At 41.1% G+C, this 8,169-nt stretch overlaps 1 pseudogene; it reads right to left on the bottom strand.

Annotated features, from left to right (window-relative positions):
- Window positions 1-5,392: 5,392 nt before the first annotated feature.
- Window positions 5,393-7,706, bottom strand: LOC119260403 (U3 small nucleolar RNA-associated protein 14 homolog A-like; annotated as a pseudogene).
- Between the last annotated feature and the right edge of the window lie 463 nt (window positions 7,707-8,169).

Genomic DNA, 8,169 nt, shown 5'->3' with positions numbered 1-8,169 from the left:
AGGCTTAGCTCCAATACTGCCAAATGTTAACACCAAATCCTCTAGTGACATGCTCCTACCCAGATATATTAATTTTACTTTGATGTGACCCAGTGTCATATATAAATAGATTACATAGATGGTAGGTGATAGATAGATGATAGATAGATAGACAGATAGATAGAAAGAAAACATCTTTAAAACTGTACCTTCAACATGTACATTTTCCATGTATTAAAAGATACAATAGGAACATTTTCTATGTTGTAGAAAATTTTGCCATATGTGCGTAGTTGTTTTAGAGGAGAAGGGATTTTTGCAGTTTGTTTGTTTGTTTATTTTTGTCTCTTTTTTTATCTCCTTGGTAAATGCACTTATTTTGGTTAAGTTTGCTTTTCTTTCAGCCGTTCATTTCTTCTTCTTCAGTCTTTGCTCAAATACAGTGTCTGAGTTGGGGGCCGAGAGGTCATGGAGCAGTACTTTCTCACACCTGGGAACCAGTGAGTCTTAAGAGGGAGCAGTGCACAATAATGCACCTGAATGCTACATCCATTTTGCAATTCAAACAATCAAATTCCAGGGCAGGAAGGTAATTCCAATCTCGTCTTCAGCTGCGGCCTAATTTCACATAAGCGCAGTCACTCTGTCGCCACTGAGAGCCTCTGATAACAAGACATAGACTCTTGCAAATGTTTTATGATAAGATATTATTGAGTATAACACAAATTTATATCATTATGAACCACAAATATACTTTTATTAGAGGAGTACTTTCATAATAAATGGAAAATTCAGTCACAGTATTGACTTAAGAAGTTAAAATGTGGCAATGTGAACACTCTTTGTCTTGAGCTCTTTCCCCATTTGTATTTAAGTAGTACTTACTGAATTTCTAACATGTTCCAGTGGCAATGTTAAACACTCAACAAGCAAATTTTTTAATCCTTGGAACAATCCCATGAGGTCAGTAGTGTTATTTTACTTTACAAATGAGGACACTGAAGCCCAAGGATAAATAACAGCAAAGTAATGTATAAGATTCTGCATTCACCACCATTCTCTTTGCGTCAGAATATGCATCCCAGTACCCCTATTGTTTCCAAAGAACTTTATAAAGTGTCTCCCATTGAGCTTTGGAACTACTCGTTTTACACATTTTAGCTCAGAATAGCTGTAAAAAGATTTATTCAATCTGAATAAGTCACATTCCTCATGACCTCAGAAAACCAGGATGTTCAGACAAACTGCATATTTGGGTGATCTAACAAGTACACACAGTCTAGGTTATTCCTATACTAGAAAGATAGGAAGATCTTTGTGACACTAATGAAGCTTAACCTTCAGACTACTTCACTTTCTTCTGTGTGTTTGTGGCTCTGAGAAGTTTTACTGGGGCTATAATATGATTCTTTTTATTTGAAAATTTGCAAAATAAGTTAACTGCAACCAATTAAGACTATTGTCTTTTTTTTTAAGATTTATTTATTTATTTATTTATTTATACAAGCACTGGGTACAGTCAGAAGCATGGGAGGGTGAGAATCACCAGAGCCAGAGCGGGGAGCAGAGCAGGCAGAAGGACCGAAGCACACTGCTGAGGGGAGCAGCGGGCATGGCAGGAGAGGTCTGTGCGCCATGTGGGACCCTCTTCCGGTGGCCGGGGAGCAGCCAGGGATTGAACCGGCGCTGCAGAGGCTGCGGGCAGCTTCACAACCAGGTGCTCAACTGCTGCACCACGGGGGAGGCCCAAGACTATTGTCTCTTTTCACACCAACATCTTTTCTATTATAGTGCTGTATGTGTTTGGTGGCAGTGAAATAACCATGAAATTTAAGATCCAGTTAAGAGGAATTTAAGATAAAAAATTATCCAATGAACAAAATTATCAAATATGGATTGACTGTGGCTCCCAGAGAGAGAGAGAGAGAGAGAGATAGACAGCTAGATAATAGATAGATAGACAGATAGATAGATAGATAGATAGATAGATAGATAGATAGATAGATAGATAGATAGATAGATAGATAGACACATACTATATAGGTTTGTGTATTATTAGTCATCTTGATACAGGAATGATTTCCAGGAACAGTTAAATGATGATTCATCTGAAGAAAGGTATAGGGCCAAAGGTTTTATTGTGATTTACATATATGAGATTAAGTCAGAATGAAATGAGGTTTAAATCCAGAGCTATGGAAAATTCTTCTAATCCCCTAACATGTAGAAATGTAATTAGAGGAGACAAGACTCATCAATAACTGATCAAAGCTGACATTTTCTCCAATCAAAAATACAGCCAACAGTACAGCATATACAATTGTGAATGTACATTTTTATGAAATGACTCACAAAAGAATCTGTCAGTGTTTCTGTGTTTACATTTTCAGCTAGGAAAGGAAATTTCTCCCTACCTTCTGATTCCTTGTTGGATTGGTCAAATAATCAAATTAACATTGTTGCAGAGAGGGAATAATCTCCATAAAAAAAGGAGGTTACATATTCCTTACCCCACCAAATGAAGGTTGGAGCTGAGCAAAAGAAGAGGACTTGGAAAATCAAAATACACAAACAACTATGAACCAGAGACACACTATTGGGGGCAGGGGAAGGAGAGATTGGGGTCAAAATAAGGGGGTTGCAATTGTATGGGTTATATAAAAATAAAATAAAATAAATAAATAATAAATAATAAACTTTTGGCCCAGGGACTATAACCAAGATGAAAATGCATACTTTGTACAAAAATGAAAAATGATGTAAAAATATATAAATTAAAAACAAATACCAAAAAAAAAGAAAGGAGAGGACTTGGGAGTGAACTTGGAGGAACACGTGAAATAGAGACATGTGATGAAGAGGGGAGCATTTGCTTCTCAACTTCAGACTTTCGTCAGGATTTGGAGGACATGGAAGGACACATATGGAGTGGAGACACATATAGACGCTTGGAACAGACATGGGTGTGAGACCTATGAGGAGGCTGACAATGTTAGCTGTTATCTGGATTTGTACTCTAATTTTGCTCCTTTCCTTCCAGACTTGCCTGGCTGCTTCTGTCCCATTTCTTATGGGTCCTCACCAGAAGGTGCCTTAGACTTGTGACCAACCTTTGGGCCTCTGCAGCCCTGCTCCAGTCCAATGTAGTTTGGCTGGTTATTTATTCTGCCCACAATGGAATGAGTAACTTCGGGTGTTTTATTGAGAAACTATTATCTTTTCTTCTCTCTCTATGCATGCTATTCTATTAAAGTCTTTTCACACTAAGAGTATCTTTTGTCTTTATGCAGTAGATGGCAGAATCTCTTCAGAGCGTGCACTTTTGGGGGCCCTAGGGTAGCCCTCAGTCTGCATGCTAACAACATCAGGACAGATTAGTGGGAGAAAAAGTGAATTTAATACATATGTACAGTGAATGTACACAGAAACAAAAATTGAAAAACCAGTGAGGCAAAATGGGGGCAGATATCCTGAGCTCCAGAATCCCACAGGAGCCTGGAGCTTCAAGGAGAGAGGAGGCGCACTCACATGACAAGAATGACTCATATGAGGAAGACCAGATGCTCTGTCATTATTTATTCTTCCTGCCAGAGAGATGACTTTCTCTGATAGAAAAATTATTTCTGGTAAAAACCCTGATTCTGGTTAATACGCCTAATATTCACTTTTCTAGGCAGTTAAGGGAGTGGTAACAGTTTCTTGTGAGCCTGAAACTCACAATTGACCTGAGTCCTAAGTAATCCACCAAAGTGACCCATCACATAATGGTCTATTCTGAACATCTGAGGGTAACATCCTTCACTAGGCACAAAAAAATAAGTGCAAAATGTAGAGTCACGTTCTTTAATTACTATATATTAGAGCACAATCTAGTATGTGCAATCTTCTGTTCTGGTGAAGAGCAGAGATTCCAGACCAAATGTCTTGCAAAAATGCCACCAAGCCAACTAAATGCCCTGAAGAAAAAGTGTTTCTATTAATAGCAAAATGCCAGCCAATCTTGGTTTCCTTGACCTATAAAAGGAACAGAGATTTGAGGAGAAGGAAAGGAGATTTATTAACTTGCCAACATATGCAGAGGGTAGCAGACCAGCATCTGAAAAACCACCATCTTGCTCTTGGGCAGAGTGCAGGGGTATTTATCTAGAGTTACAAAGACGTGGGGGGCGGGGCCAAGGGTCAGCATGTCCATCCTTGTGACACAAGCATCTGGTGATTCTGGTTGGTTCCAGCTTGTTTTCTCCATCATCTAGTGTCCAGCAATCCTGATGTTACCTTTTTAGGGGGATCTTTGCTTTTGGATTGTAGAAAAACAGGGTTTGTTAAGCCTAGAGGAAAAGGAAAGAGTCGCTTATCTAGTGAGACAGAGAAAGACATATACTAGTGCATCACTGTGAACAAGCTCTACTCATATTTATTCTGTATACATTTATTAGTAATTTTATTGCATAATTATCAAGCCCATTACAGCATAGTACCAATTCTATACTACATTTGACTTGTTCTTGTATATTCCTTACAGATGTCTTTTTTTTATTTTTCAGACTTTTTGAGCATACCAAAATCCAAATGTATCAAAAAGAAAGCTTTCAAGTAGAAGCTAAAATCATAAAACAAAAATAAATTATTTGCGATGACATCTTTTTTTACACTTACACTTTGTTGTGATTTTTTATTCTAAATAAATATTCACTTTCATACCTAATATTCCACTAGAAATTTTATATTCTTTTTCTTTATGGGTTCCCAATAAATTAAGTTTCAGGCCACACAAAAGCTGAATCTGCCAGTGAAGGAAATGAACCCCAAAGTCCACAGAACCTGCCCTTCTGGCTGGACAGGGACTGGCCTTTGGGAAGACAGGTTCACTACATCCATACTTCAGTTCATACTTCCATAAACCCTTATCTCAGAGATGACATTGTAAATTTCTTATAACTTTTTAAAAAATGATTTATTTATTTATGCATACAAGAACTGGGGTACAGACCAGAGGTATGGGAGGTGAGAGGATTCACCAGACAGAGTGGGGAGCAGAACAGGAAGACTGACTGAAATGCACTGTTGAGGGGAGCAGCGGGCGAGTCAGGAGAGGGTTTCTGCATCATGCGGGTTGCTCCCTGGCTGGCCAGGGATTGAACTTATGCTGCTTCACAGTGGATAACTTCACAGTGTTGTGCTTAACCCCTTGCACCACCTGGGAGGCCCCATATCTTATAAAGTAAAGATATGCTTATCATTTGGCATCAAAACTTATTTTGGATAAAACCTAGCTGGAACTGACACGAGGCAATTTATCATTATTTTTTAAGGTAAAAATGCTTTTATTTCTAAAATGTGGCTTAAGTATGCCCACAGTGTGCTCAGTGAGTTTTGGAACAGATCCTGAAGCTTGGAGTAAAACCAGCACTGGTCAGTCCAGGCTTCTGGATCCCACAGTATGTGACTTCTCCAATAACTCAGTGTTCAGAGATCTTCGTCTGTTTTTTATGATGAGAGGACAGTTATTTTGGATTCCTTGCAGGACAGAGAGGTCTGCTCTTGAGAAGGACCAGTAGCCCACATCTTCTGCTTTTATTGGCTTGATGACATGGCCTGGCTTGGTGACAATCTTGGGTTTCTGGAAGACCCACTGGGTGTTCCATGAAGATCCTGTAGGGGTCTGGATCGTCTTTTCAAATTGCTCATGGTGGGTGAGTGGATCTGGAAGCACCCACACCTCATAAGTCAGGGCATGGATGTTTTGCTTCTCATCACTGATTATCACATTTGGCAAATTATTGCCTTTCATGGAGGATCCTCAGTATTTTAAAGAGAAACCATTGTCTCTTCTTGGCACTAGATTTCAGCCCTCACCTCTCTACTCACCCCAGCCAGGCAGAGTCAGGACACCATCCTTTGGCTTACTCGCCTCTACTGTTTCCCTCTTCCCTTTCAAGAAGTCTGTGATGACATCACCCCTGGCAAAAGCTTCCTTAATCATCTGTTTGATCTCTCTCCACTTCATCTTCCAATTCCTCTATTGTGGGAACAGACAGACTTCACAGGAGGAGATTATATGGTTAGAAGGTCCTGCAGATCAGTCATTTGCTCCTGCCTTTGCTTTTCCTTGGGGCAGCAGGCTGATTCCTGGGATTTCTATCTAACCCATGTCCTTCCAACTTAGGCCTGGGAAGCTCCTCATTTTGTAAACATCCCTCTTTGCCCAGTTCTTCAAACTCTTCTAGAGTCTGCGGTCTCCCGGTCCTCTGCAGCAACAAGGGCCCCTCTTCTTCCTTGGCGGGCTCCACTCTCTGGTCTGGTGGCGCTCTTCCTGCAGGAGTCACTTTTTGCTTTCTGGACTGATGGTTTTCCTTGCTGAGCTTCTGAGGGCCCTGATTTCGAAAGTACCTCCTGGCTGGTCGAATCTTTTGACAGCCCCTGCCTCAGCATCCAGGCTGAGTCTAGACTTTTTCCAAAGTGATAGCTTTCCCTTCAATTCTTTCAGCAACATTTCTTTCTCTGCCAATGGTCTTTCTTGTTTACCATCAGAAACCTTGGGGATCACAAGCTCTGGATGCTGCTCTGGGTCCTCCTGGACTTCACTCTCTGGCGTCTGCAGAGAAACTCCTGATCATCCAGGGGTTGAGTTTGGCTCCCTGCATCTATACCTTGTTCATTGCAACAGGGACAAGGAGCTCTCCCTCCTCTTCCCCACTTTGGAAAACTGCCTAGTGTTTTTCCATCAGTTCTTTGTTCCTAGTGAATTGTTCCTTCAGGCCTGGCGAGCCTCCAGGTTATATTTGGACTTCACCCATTTCCCGCTAGTCTGGTGCTTAAGGCTCATTTGTGCCATTATTGTGGCAGTGTCAAAATTTTCCAGTTCTTCCAGGGCTGCAGCAGGATCCACCTTCCATAGTGCCTGAAACTCTTTTCGATTTTCTTGTCCTTGTCTTTCTCTGTGATACTTTTTGCTTTTGATTTTCTTCCCTCTTTGAGCACAGTCATTATAGTAGGGCTGCAGCGCCTGGGCCCTATGAAGCTCTCCTGGTTTGTATTAGCCTCAACCAGGCTTGTGGTTTTGAGAGAGGCCTTTTCCATGGGAGTTAGCGAAGAGCCTGTCATAGGCTGCTTGTTCTGATGGAGGAGGTTAAAACTTCCTGCTCCTGGGGAGTTCTTGCCTGCCAGCTACTGAGCACACATTCAATGGGCCCAAGGGCTGCCACTTCCTTGTTCCCATGGGATGGGGGTTTGGGAGGTTGGGGGACAGAACCATCTGTTCTGCCTGCAAGTCTTCTCAAAGATGGGATCCCATTTGGGATTACAGGTGAGGACCTGTGAGGTTTCATTGAACGCCACTCCCTTGTAATCCACTCAGTCTCTTCTTTGTTAAGGGGTAACTTCACAATCTTCTTTGATTTGATTCTATTCAACTGCTTTTTCACAGTGGCCAGTGAAGGTGAAGTTTTAACCTGCTCATGCAGATCTGAAAGGACTAGTTATTCTCCTGATTCTTCATAACTGTCATTGAACTCCAACACCTTGAGACTAGCCTCAGATCTGTCAGCCAAGTTCCACCTATTCTTTCCAGCTAGGGAACTGACTGCTGCAGAAGCCTTTGGCACTTCTCTCTGCATCGCTGTCCCCCTCACCTCACTGCTGCTCCAGGTGTCATCTTTTGGTAAATCCCCTAGATCTTCCTTTTGGCTTAAAGCCAGAAGGCTCTTAGCACCCCAGGCAGTGCTCATCTCAGCAGCCAGTCTCTCGCTATGGCCATGAGCATAATTTATAATCTTAGTTGATCTCATATATTATGTAAATTCATAAATTTTGTTGCACAATATAAAAATGTGAACTTTGCATGATGCATAACCCTCTGGGGGTTTTACAGAATTTTTTTATTTTTAAGTTCTGAAACACATGTAGTCCCAGGAGTTATGGAAGAGGGACTTGGAATCTGTGCTTATTTTCCCATAGTTGCTGCCCACGAGTAGGAACTTGTAGAATCCAGCAGTCTGTGGAGGATTGTGTAAGGTTCTGAGACTATTCGATAGTACTTGATTAGTGGGCTCACAGATATCCAGTCACTGCTTTGGCTTCCAGAACATGCTGTTTACAAAAACAAATACCTGATGGAACTGGAGGCAAAAATGACATCTTATTATTATTATTCAGTGTTGTTCTACCAACACTATAGCCGACTTGGATATG

The sequence above is a fragment of the Talpa occidentalis genome, unplaced genomic scaffold (assembly GCF_014898055.3).
Source record: "Talpa occidentalis isolate TD23 unplaced genomic scaffold, MPIMG_talOcc4v2.1 talOcc4.6, whole genome shotgun sequence".
In the NCBI taxonomy this organism is placed as follows: Eukaryota; Metazoa; Chordata; class Mammalia; order Eulipotyphla; family Talpidae; genus Talpa; species Talpa occidentalis.
This window is presented reverse-complemented; position numbering and strand designations above follow the sequence as displayed.